At 37.1% G+C, this 12,945-nt stretch overlaps 1 protein-coding gene across 6 annotated transcripts in view; it reads left to right on the top strand.

Moving 5' to 3' along the window:
• The window catches only part of RSU1 (Ras suppressor protein 1), a 249,856-nt gene that overhangs the window by 145,298 nt on the left and 91,613 nt on the right, over nucleotides 1-12,945 (top strand). The window contains exon 9 of one of the 6 annotated variants that reach the window (XR_010321955.1): nucleotides 6,240-6,449. The exons of the other annotated variants lie outside the window; for them this stretch is intronic. The gene's annotated coding sequence lies outside the window, so the exon portion shown is untranslated. The remainder of the gene's footprint in view (nucleotides 1-6,239; nucleotides 6,450-12,945) is intronic. 6 annotated transcript variants of the gene reach the window in all.

Raw genomic sequence — 12,945 nt, 5'->3', positions numbered from 1 at the left:
CTCAATTCTGTTCCATTGGTCTATGTTTCTGTTGTTGTACCAGTACCAGGCTGTTTTGACTACTGTGGCAGTAAATAGGTTCTAAAATCAGGTAGAGTAAGGCCTCCCACTTTGTTCTTCTTTTTCAGTAATGCCTTACTTATCCGGGGCCTCTTTCCCTTCCGTATGAAGTTGGTGATTTGTTTCTACATCTCATTAAAGAATGTCGTTGTAATTTGTATTGGAATTGCATTAAATGTATAGACATTTTTATAATGTTAAGTCTTCCTATTCATGAGCAAGGCATGGTTTTCCACTGATGTAGGTCTCTTTTGGTTTCTTGCAGAAGTGTATTCTAGTTTTCTTTGTATAAGTCTTTTACATGTCTGGTAAGATTTATTCCTAAGTATTTTATCTTCTTGGGGGCTAATGTAAATGGTATTGATTTGGTTATTTCCTCTTTGATGTTCTTTTTGTTGGTGTAGAGGAATCTAACTGATTTTTGTATGTTTATCTTGTATCTTCATGCTCTGCTGAACTCTTCCATTAGTTTCAGTAGTTTTCTTGAGGATTCCTTAGAGTTTTCTGTGTATAAGATCATGTCGTCTGCAAATAATTTTACTTGTTCCTTGACGATCTGGGTGCCTTTTATTTCTTTATCTAGCCTAATTGCTCTGGCTAGGACCTCCAGCACAATGTTGAATAAGAGCAGTGATAAAGGGCATCCGTGTCTGGTTCCCGATCTCAAGGGGAATGGTTTCAGGCTCTCTCCATTTAGGATGATGTTGGCTGTTGGCTTTGTATAAATGCCCTTTATTATGTTGAGGAATTTTCCTTCTATTCCTATTCTGCTGAGAGTTTTTATAATGAATGGGCATTGAACTTTGTAAATTGCCTTTTCTGCATCAATTGATGAAATCATGTGATTCTTGTCTTTTGTTTTATTTATGTGATGGATTACATTAATTGTTTTTCTAATGATGAACCATCCCTGCATACCTGGTATGAATCCCACTTGGTCATGGTGAATTGGTTGTTGAATTCTGTTGGCTAGAATTTTGTTGAGAATTTGTACGTCTACATTCATGAGGGATATAGGTCTGTAATTTTCTATTTTTGTGATGTCTTTACCTGGTTTTGGTATCAGGGTTATACTGGCTTCATAGAATGTGTTTGGTAGTATTCCGTCCTTTTCTGTGCTCTGAAATACCTTTATTAGTAGTGGTGTTAACTTTGAGAGTTTGATAAAACTCTGCAGTGAAGCCATCTGGGCCAGGGCTTTTTTTCCCTGGAGTTCTTTCATTACCCTTTCAATCTCTTCTTTTGTTATGGGTCTATTTAGTTGTTCCACCTCTGATTGTGTTAGGTAGGTAGTGTGTGTGTAGGAATTCATCCATTTCTTCTAGGTTTTCAAATTTGTTTGAGTACACTTTTTCATAGTACTCTGATATGATGCTTTTAATTTCAGTTGGGTCTGTTGTAATATCACCCATCTCATTTCTTATTCTGGTTATTTGCTTCCTCTCCTGTTTTTCTTTTGTCAGTTTGGCCAGAAGTTTATCAATTTTGTTGATTTTTTTCAAAGAGTCAGCTTTTGGTCTTGTTAATTCTTTCAATTGTTTTTCTGTTTCCTGTTTGATTTAGTTCTGCTCAAATTTTTATTATTTGTTTTCTTCTGGTGTCTGAGGGTTTCTTTTGTTGCTCTCTTTCTATTTGTTCAAGTTGTAGGGATAATTCTTTGATTTTTTGGTCCTTTCTTCTTTTTGTATATGTGCATTTATTGATATAAATTGACCTCTAACCACTGCTTTTGTTGTGTCCCAGAGCTTCTGATAGGAAGTGTTTTCATCCTCATTGGATTCTATGAATTTCTTTATTCCATCCTTAACGTCTTCGATAATCCAGTCTTTTTTGAGCAGGGTATTGTTCAGTTTCCAAGTGTTTGATTTCTTTTCGCTGCTTTTTCTGTTATTGATTTCCACTCTTATGGCCTTATGGTCAGAGAAGATGCTTTGTAATATTTCATTGTTTTGGATTCTGCTAAGGCTTGCTTTATGACCTAATGTATGGTCTATTCTAGAGAATGTTCCATGTGCACTAGAAAAGAAAGTATACTTGGATGCTGTTGGGTAGAGTGTTCTGTATATGTCTATGCAGTCAGGTTGGTTGATTGTGACAATTAGACCTTCCGTGTCTTTATTGAGCTTCTTTCTGGATGTCCTGTCCTTCACCAAAAGTGGTGTGTTGAAGTCTCCTACTATTATTGTGGAACTGTCTATCTCACTTTTCAATGCTGATAGAGCTTGTTTTATATATCTTGCAGCCCTGTCATTGGGTGCATAAATATTTAATATGGATATATCTTCTTGGGGTATTGTCCCTTTAATCATTATGTAGTGTCCTTCCTTATCTTTTATGATGGATTTAACTTTGAAATCTCTTTTCTCAGAAATTAATTTTGCCATTCCTGCTCTTTTTTGATGGTTGTTTGCTTGATATATTTTTTTCCTTCCTTTGAGTTTTATTTTGTTTGTGTCTCTAAGTCTAAGGTGTGTCTCTTGTAGGCAGCATGAAGATGGATCATGTTTTTTAATCCATTCTACCACTCTCTGTCTCTTTATTGGTGCATTTAGTCCATTTACATTCAGGGTAATTATGGATAGGTATGAATTTAGTGGTATCATTTTGATGTCTTTTTTTGTGTGTTGTTGACAGTTTCTTTTTCCTGCTTAATTTTATGTGCTAAGTAGGTTATCTTTATGTATTGTACTTTCCTTGTATTCGTTGTTTGTTGATTTTGTTTCTGCTGAGTCTCTATTTTTTTCTTGTATTTTATTTTGATGAGTAGGATGGTTTGTCTCCTTTATAGTTAACTTATTATTTACCCCTATTTTTCTAAATTTAAACCCAACTTTCATTTCTTTGTATCACCGTATCTTCCTCTTTATATGGAAAATCTATGATTACATTTCTTAGTTCTTTATTATTTTAATGTTGTCTCCTGTTATACAATAACATCGCTGTTTCCGTGTTTTTAGCTTTTTTTTTTTTAAATCTTTGTTTTTTTGATTTCCCTAAGTGGGTTGACTTCTGATTGCTCTGCCCAGTGTTCTGGTCTTGGGTTGATACCTGATACTGATTTGCTAACTAAAGAGGTCCCTTTAGTATTTCTTGTAGTTTTGGTTTGGTTTTTACGAATTCCCTAAATTTCTGTTTCTCTGGAAATGTCCTAATTTCACCTTCATATTTAAGAGACAGTTTTGCTGGATATGTGATTCTTGGTTGTCAGTTTTTTCCTTCAGTTTTTTAAATATGTTATCCCATTGCCTTCTTGCCTGCATGGTTTCTGCCAAGTAGTCCAAGCTTAGTCTTATTGGCTCTCCTTTTTAGGTGACTTTTCATTTATCCCTATTTGCTCTTAAAATTCTCTCTTCATCTTTGGTTTTGTCAAGTTTGATTATAATATGTCTTGGTAACTTTCTTTTAAGATCTACCTTATATGGAGTTCGATGAGCATCTTGGATAGATATCGTCTCATCTTTCACAATATCAGGGAAGTTTTCTGCCAACAAATCTTCAACAATTCCCTCTGCATTTTCTGTTATCCCTCCCTTTTCTGGTACTCCGATCACTTGTAGGTTATTTCTCTTGATGGGGTCCCACATGATTCTTAAGTTTTCTTCATTTTTTTAAATTCTTTTATCTGATTTTTCTTCAAATATGTTAGTGCCAAGTGATTTATCTTCCAGTTCAGAAATTCTGGCTTCTACTTGCTCAATTCTGCTCCTCTGACTTTCTATTGAGTTGTCTACTTCTGCAATTTTATTGTTTATCTGAATTTTTGATTGGATTTTTCGAGCTTGTTAAATTTTTCATTATGTTCCTGAATAATCTTTCTAATTTCTTCAGTTGCTTTATCTGTGTGTTCCTTGGCTTGTTCTGCATATTGCCTCATTTCCTTCTTGATGTCTTGAAGGGTTCTGTATATTAATCTTTTGCATTCTGGCTTTGGTAATTCCAGGAATGTACTTTCATTTAGAAGATCTCTGGATTGTTTGTTTTGAGAGCTTGTTGAGGTGATCGTGGTCTGTTTCTTTATGTGACTTGATATTGACTGTTGTCTCCGAGCCATCTATAAGTTATTGTATTAGTTTATGCTTGCTTACTGTGTTATAGCTTCTTGCTTTGTTTTGTTTTGAAATACCCAAATGGGTTGCTTGAGTGAGCTAGCTTGATTATTTTCGCCTTTGGAGCTCTGACGTCCTGTCCCCAGCTGGCTAGAGCTGTTATCAGGTATATCAGCCTAGGAGGCCATTCACTTTTCTTGTATGAATTCAGCTCAGGTGTCCGGGTAGCTGATCATCAAGTGTGTGATACAGGCTCTGTCCTGCAGTCTTAGAGGGGCAGGGGTGATTGGTGTATGTACCGGTATCTGATTGCAGTAGGGGTCATGCTCAGAACAAGGCAGGGGGCTGAGAACTGACCCCTGAGTGTCTCTGAGGAAAGCACATCCCTGTTCCCTAGAGCGTGCAGGTGGTTGGGTTCTGCAGACAGACCATGGGCACCCAATGTTTTTGGTTGTAAGGACTGGGATAGGGTTACAAGTTCAACATAACTTTCAGGGGACATAATTCAATCTATAACAATATGACCTTTTTACTGACCTTGTTGGCTAATTCTAATATATGTGTCAGTTTCAGCTTTTCTACTAGGTGCCATTTATGTAAAATACAAAACCCAGCAAAAGTATACTGTAATATTTGGGATTTGCGCACAGGTAGTAAAACTATAGATAAAAAGAATTTTATAAAAGTTATAATACTGGTTAACTCTAAAGTAAAGGGAGGGCATTTCTGGGGAAGCTGACCTTGATGTATTACTTGATCTGGGGATGATTATATAACAGTTCATTTTTAAATTTCTCCTTATTAAATGAACTTTTATGTTTTACATACTTTTTGGTAATGGGTTATATTTTCACAGTTTAAAACATGTTTTAAATGACTTGAAAACTGAATAATTTGATTGTACATACCTGGCGGGTTAAACCCCAATGACAAAAAGAGGTACATTAAAAAAAAAAAAAAAAAAAGAATGATAACTGTTTTTATATACTATGTTGTTAGTAATGGGGAGCCCTAGTGACACACTGGTTAAATGCTCAGCTGCTAATCAAAAAGTCAGCGTTCCAAAACCACCAGCCTCTACACAGGAGAAAGATGTGGCAATCTGCTTCCATAAAGATTTACAGTCTTGGAAATCCTGTGGGGCAGCTGTACCCTGTCCTATAATATGTTGTGAGTTGGAATCGACTCGACAGCAATAGGTTTTTTGGGTTGATTGTTACTAATAATGTTTTTATCATTTTGTAATGATTGCATATTTATTATAAAAAATAATTAAGATGATGTTGTTAGGGACCAAGATTTTCAGTAAAAGAGAAAGGTGATACAAATAGAAAAATTGAAGAAATTAATTACATCTTATCATCCTAAATTTGATTTGGAAATATGGTAAGAACTCACGATATATTTTTTTTTCTTTAAAAAAATATTTTTTTGTTCTGTCTGCCAAAGAGGCTTAGGAAAAAATGACCAACACAGTAGCAATGAGCACCCCTAGATCCTGAATTACTTTTTTTAGATACAATTTTGCACTAAAAAATGCTATGGTATCTAGAGAAATGACTAACTTTATACCTCTGCCAGGAGAATGTACAACAGAGCCTAAAACATGTGTCAGCCCAGAAAGGAAGGGAACTGTCTAAGACTGTGGAAAGAATTTGGCATGTCAACTTGAAGAGGCTCCCATTGGCTAAAAAGGGGACAGTTTGAATGTCAGTAAGAATAGTAACTGCAGTACTTTAAAACACTTCAAACATTTTTTTTTTTAATTTATTGAAACAAGTTTTACAAAAAAATTTGAGATGTTTGGGAAATGTGAACACCAGATATTTGATGATGTTAAGCAATTATTAATTTTTTTATGTGTGATAATAGTTTTTTGTTATGTACCTGTCATGGATTGAATTGTGTCCCCCCCCAAAATATGTGTATCCATTTGACTAGGCCATGATTGCCAGTAGTGTGTGATTGTCCACCATTTTCTCATCTGATGTGATTTTTCTGTGTGTTGTAAATCATATCTCTGTGATGGTAATGAAGCAGGATTAACGGCAGTTATGTAAATGAGGCAGGACTCAATCTGTAAGAGTAGATTCTACAAGAGTAGATTAAGCCAATCTCTTTTGCGATATAAAGGAGAGAAGTGAGCAGAAACTTGGGGACCTCATACCACCAAGAAGCTAGTGCCAGGGGAAGAGCACTTCCTTTGCAACCGGCATCCCTGTGCTGAGAAGCTCCTAATCCAAGGGAAGATTGATGATAAGGATCTCCCTCCAGAGCAAACAAAGACAGAAAACCTTCCCCTGGAGCTGATGCCCTGAATTCGGACTTCTAGCCTCCTAAACTGTGAGAGAATACAACTTTCGTTTGTTAAAGCCATCCATTTATGCTATTTCTGTTATAGCAACAGTAGGTAACTAAGATAGTACCTAAATGTTTATGAATGAAATAATAGAATTTCTGGGCTTTGGCTTCAAAGTAATCTAGTTGCGGGGCAGGTAGAAGTAAAAACGAATGAAACAAGGTTGACTGAATAGATGATTTTTGAAGCTGAGTGATGGGTACAAGGGGATGTAAACTATTGACTTCTGTGTATGGGTGAAATTTTCCCAAATAAAGTTAAAAGGTTTTAAAAATAAATATAGCAAGATAAAATAATGAAAGTATGTATAGTGCCTATATCACAGCATTGTTGTGAAGATTAAATGAGATAGGTAGTGTATGTAAAGTCCTTATCACATTACTTGATCTTACAAGAGAAAAGAAAAGTAGCTCAGATTCCACCCCTTAAAATCCCAGTCCCCCCCCCCCCAGAAAAAAGCTGTAAAATATTCTTTAATTTCAGTCTAGTTTGGAACGGAAATTCCCTGCAGAGCTGCCTGTGGTTTTGACAGTGCTGACCAAGGTAACACTGGAAGAAAGGAGAGGAGGCAGGGTAGGGTGTTCGAGGGATGGGTTTGGTTTTGTATACACTGAATTTGAGGTTCTTGGATACTCCTAGGTAGAGAGATACCTAATAGGGAAGAGGCTTTCTGAGCTTAGAATTCAGGAAGCTAAGTTACCTTGGAGGTCAAGCTCACCTTTCTTTCAGTTAAATCTTCACAGGGCCCCTGCTTTGTCTAGCCCCCAGTCTGCAAACTCCTCACTGTGGTGCAGCCTAAGACCCTGCTGCAACGGACTGGTCTAACTGTTCAGCTTTTTGCTTTGGAGAGTTAGAATCTCAATTTATCAACTCATATCTATATGCATGTATTGATACATGTTTTGCAGAATATCCTAGAGATTGAATGCCTACATTTTTAGATTCTACCATGGAATAAAAAGGAGTCATTAACATGAACAAATGGATAGCTGGCACAGTGAACATTGGATGGACCTATTTTTTTCTTTTTTTTAGGCACCAAGCCAAATCTCCTAGACCCTGTGCTCCCCTCAGTAATTTAAAATGTATCAAACTGTGCCTCCTTAGATGGTCTCCAGCACACACAGTGAAAGCCAACATTTACCTGGTCAGCCTTAGTTTAAAAAAAAAAAAGTATTGATTTGTATTACATTGGCCTGAGTTGAAACTGCTTTATCTAGATCTTGGTTTATATAATTTAAAAACTTGGTCTGGGAACCATTTGTGATCAGGCTATACTCTCTGTGGATTCCTCTCAACTGGTCTGTCAGCTAATACTTAATGCATGCCGCTAAATGTAGGACTTTCATCTTGCTCCAACTTTTGATGTATAAGCAAGAGTGAAGAGATTGGGGAAGAGAAACTTCTGTGGATACAGTGTCATTGTTAGGCAGAGTGAGTCTTCCCTTTGATTAGCTGGGAAGAAGACATTGGCCTTCCCTAGGGTGGTTGAAGTAGCCACACACTGAAAGATCAGTAGACTGGACATTCAGAAATTGAAGTTAATGAACAATGGTTAAAAGGCAGTATAGTCTTTTGAAAAAAGAAAAGTACCCTGGACTTTTTAGAGTGAGACAGACCTCCACAATCTGGGTGGCCACTTTATTTTAAGGATGTTATTTAAATGCTCTAAATCTGTTTCCCCTTCTGTAAAATATTAATCACGAAGGGTCATTGAGATAATTAAACAAGATGTGTGTAAATGCCTACTACATAGTAAAGTCTCAGTAAATATTAATTCTATCTACTTAAGGGGCTGTTAACATAATGGCAGTGAAGTTGTTGGGGAGCCATGGGATAAGAGAAAGTCCACTTCAAGAGGGTGACTCAGTTATCTCTCTGAACAACACAAGACAAAACTGGTTCTCTTTCTTTACTACCCTAACTCTAATATCCTTTACCCTATGTCAGAAACTACAACAAGCTCCTCCTGATTTCAGGAAGTGATAAGTATAACATCGTAATTAACGTACTGACCTAGTTTGCACCATGGGAAAAGCTGTTACAACAATCGAATGAATTCTAAGATATAAGGGTGGGAAGGTATTTTAATCTATTTAGTCTGTTAGGCTCTAATATAAGTCTTACTAGAGTAATACAAGCACCTTCATCAACTGTTTTTTCCCTGGTGAAATCTTGCTGGAACTTTATTTTGGATAGGTGTTGACCTCAAAGATTGAGTGTTTTTGAATGTCCAGTGATTGGGGTATGAATGAGTACTTATGAGAAACAAAAATATTTATGAAAAATGTACGTTATTCTTCTAGTTAGTGAATTTCCGTTGAAAGATTCTTGGCATTCAACCTTTATGTCCCTGTTTTGGGCTGGGTTCATAGAGAAGCAAGACCAGTAAAGTGTATAAATATATATACCGCATTGCCATTCAGTTGATTCCAACTGATAGTGACCCTATAGGACAGAGTAAAACTGCTCCATAGGGTTTCTAAGGAGCAGTTGGTGGATTTGAGCTGCCTACCTTTTGGTTAGCAGCTGAGCTCTTAACGACTTCACCACCGGGGCTCCAGATAGATAGAGATTTATATCAAGGAAATGGCTTATGCTGTTGTAGAGGCGAAAACATCTCAAGTCCTTAGGTAAGGCTGGAGGTTTCTCCTGTTTCACATAGCCACAGGGGCTGGCAAACCCAAGATCAGCAGGTCAGACAGCAGAGCTCTGGCTCACAGGCTGCAGAGTCTGACAAATCCAAAGATTCATCAGGCAAGACGGCAGGTAACCTGTTAGCTCAATTCCTGAAAACTAGAGGTCATACAAACCGGTGCCAGCTGCTGGATCCAGAGTGAGCAAAAGCCCATGAGTCTTGCCAGAAAGTCCAACTATATTGGACACAGGCCACACCCCCAGGGAAACTCCCCTTCAACTGATTGGCTACTCACAGCAGATTCCATTCTGGAGGTGACCACATTATATCAAATCTCATCATGGAGGTGATCACTATATGACTGCCAAACTGCATCATAACTGCCAAACCACTGAGAATCATGGCCCAGCCAAGTTGACACACAACCTTAATGATTACACCCCCTGATTATTTTAAATGTATCAGCATGGAGGCATTTTCATAGTAAACCTGTGTGTTCTTGAATGTTTTGAATTTAGAATTCTGTTAAGATAACTCTTGTGTTTAACAACTCTCTTAATTCCTTCTGTAGCTTCCCTAGTTTGAATCCTTTAGAAACAGTAATGGCTGGAGCAAGGGTGCAGTTTCATCTGTTCCCAACATTATGATAACATCAGAGTCATCCTCCCTTGATAACAAGCTCGACGAGGCCTGACTTTTAAAGTTTATACCTTCATATCTCTTGTTTGTGCATAATAATGTGTGAACATTTATTGAATAAGCAATATTACGATGATAGTGCTATACAAGAGGAGTGAAGAAAAGCTCCTCTACCCTACTGAGATCATATAACCTGGCATAAGCAATTTTGTTTTTCTTGTTAATTTTTATGGGAGGTAGGGTCAGAGGCATTTACATGACTTTTATAAAAATCACCTTTATGAAACTAAACTTCTGTCATAATGAGACTTCCTTAACAATTTTGGTTCATAACTAGTGTGCTGTATAGCTCCTTGAGTCCCATCTCCTAAAATGAAAACGGCTTATGCTTGATAACAATTTTGAATGAAGTGCATTATGTTTTCTTTAAATTAGGTTTTTATCAAATTAATTACATGCACTTTTTGTTCGTTTCTTTATGGTCAGTCAACCATGTTTAATTAGAAATCTTGCTTAGAAACTTTTTTTTCTTTGAGTTTAGTTTTTTTTAGAGTTAGTACATGCTTATGTACAAAATTCAGAAGATACAAAATGGATTGCAGTATAAGCTCTGTACGCCTTGTTTCTTTTTCTTGGGGTACACAATTTGCCTTAAGTATTCTGCCAGGAACATTCTATGCGTATATAGTAAGTATATTTTTCCCCTTCTTTATCACACAAAAGCATGCTATTGTGTCTCTCTCAGGTCCTCCTGTTCTTTGTCATTGCATACAGCATTATTCCAGCTATTATACCTTTATGATGTTTCACTGTCTTTAGGACTAGCCGCCCTTTGTTATTCTTCCTTTTCCTGCTTTTGTACTTATTTGTGATTGATTATTCTTGCTTTTTACACAAGTGCTCAAGATATCAGTAAAAGGAAATGATTTGGACTTTATTGTGTATTTTTTGTGTGTCTGTGTCTCAAAAGTGCTAAGTGAAGAAGAGAGGTGAGAAAGTCATAGAATTCAAAATAAACTTAAAGAGTCTTGCAGCAAATAGGATTAATGGCAACATGGAGTTCCATGTGTGAACTCTGGAATCAGACAATTCTAGGTTAAACCAAACCAAACCCAGTGCCGTTGAGTTGATTTGGACTCATAGCGACCCTATAGGACAGAGTAGAACTGCCCCATAGAGTTTCCAAGGAGCGCCTGGCAGATTCAAACTGCCGACCCTTTGGTTAGCAGCCATAGCACTTAACCACCATGTCACCAGGGTTTCCTAATTCTAGGTTACACAGCGTCCGTCTGACTGTGAGCAGTTTATTGATTGTCTCTCAAGTGAAGGTGAGGAGTAGGTAGGACAGAGTTGAGGGCATCATTGAGCCATGGCTAGATTTCAAAAAAAGTCTCTATATTTACTAATACTAATAGCTAACAGGAGCCCTGGTGACACACTGGTTAAGAGCTCGGCTGCTAACCAAAAAGGTCGGCAGTTCAAATCCACCAGCTGCTCCTTGGAAACCCTATGAGGCAGTTCTCCTCTGTCCTGTAGGGTGGCTATGAGTCGGAATCAACTTGACAGCAACGGGCTGTGTACCAGGAACTGTTGTAAGCACTTAACTTACATTATTCTATTGAGGACCATAAGTTCAGTACCCTTATCATTCCTGTTTGACAGTTGGGGGAACCAAGGTATAAAGAGGTAATTGACTTACTGGTGTCCAGAGATGGTGAACAGTAGAGTTTAGATTTGAGCGTAGGCAGCATGACTTCAGAGTTTGTGTTCTTAACCACATTGCCTCATTGAGAATTTGGAACATAGAGGACCTTGCTGACTAAGTCGGCCCCTGTCTACCTGGCATTTGGTGCCAGGCTCTGACATGGGTCATTCTTCTCTGAGATGTTGACTATCAGCAGTGCCAGCCACAGCCGTTGAAGGCTTTCCTGAAGACTATTGAGTGTTCAGCATTGTTTGTTGTGTGATGCATTGCTTCTCAAACTATCTGTAATGAGGGATCTTCATTTAAAAAATTGGAATTTGCAATATATTAACACTTTGGTACAAAATAAAAATAGAATAAAATGCATTGCTTCTCAAACAGTCTATAATGAAGGATCTTCATTAAAAACTTGGATTTTGCAATATATTAATACTTTCATTCAAAATAAAAACAATATTAAAAAAATGAAATAAAAAAAATCAGTGAGTATAAATTCTCACTTCTTAAGGGTGGGTTGTATGTACATAGTAACTTCCTTCCAAAGAATGCAGCATGAAAAGATCAGCCAGGTGGTCTTTATCAGCAATAAGTCATGTTGATAGTATGTATCCTTGAGATGATGTAATAAAAATGGCATTTTACCTCTGTGGTCTTCCTCTCAAAAGCGCTTGTAACCTCAAAAGCCCTTATGAGCCCTTATAATCCCAGTCTAATCATGAGAGAAAAATCAGACAAACCCCAATTGAGGGACATTCTACCAAAAAAAAAAAAAAAAACCTGACCAGGACTCCTCAAAACTGCCAAGGTTGTCAAAAATACAGAAAGTCTCAGAAACTGTCACAGTCAAAAAGAGCCTAAGGAAATATGAGAAGTAAATACAAGGCGGTATCCTGGATGGGATCCTAGAATAGAAAAGAGATGTTAGGTAAAACTAAGGAAATTTGAATAAGCCATAGACTTTAGTTGGTAATTATGTATCAGTATTGATACATCAATTATAACAAATATAGCATACTAATATAAAATGTTAATAATAGGGGAAACTGGGTATGGGGTATAGGGAAACTCCCTGTACTGTCCTCTTTTTTCTTTACATTTAAAACTATCCTAAACAAGAAAGTCTTATTTTTAAAAAAATTTGTTAAAGGACACATAAAATGCAAATCCAATTTTTTTCATTATTAGATTCAACTAATACAACATTTGCACCACCATCAAGTTGATTCTGACTCATAATGACCCTACAGGACAGAGTAGAACTGCCCCATAGAGTTTCTAAGGAGCACTTGGTGGATTCAAACTGCCTACCTTTTGGTTAGCAGCCATAGCTCTTAACCACTACGCCACCAGGGCTTCTCACACATTACTCTGTTAAATGCCTATCCCTGTTTCTAAATTCTCACTCCCAGTTTCTGTACTCATCTCTTTGCACACAAGTAACAGTTTGTGGACCAGCAGTGGTCCATGGACGCCATGTTGAGTATCTAGGTTATCAATA

The sequence above is a fragment of the Loxodonta africana genome, chromosome 4, assembly GCF_030014295.1.
Source record: "Loxodonta africana isolate mLoxAfr1 chromosome 4, mLoxAfr1.hap2, whole genome shotgun sequence".
NCBI lineage: Eukaryota > Metazoa > Chordata > Mammalia > Proboscidea > Elephantidae > Loxodonta > Loxodonta africana.
The sequence above is the reverse complement of the archived record's forward strand: the minus strand, read 5'-3'. Positions and strand labels throughout refer to the sequence as shown.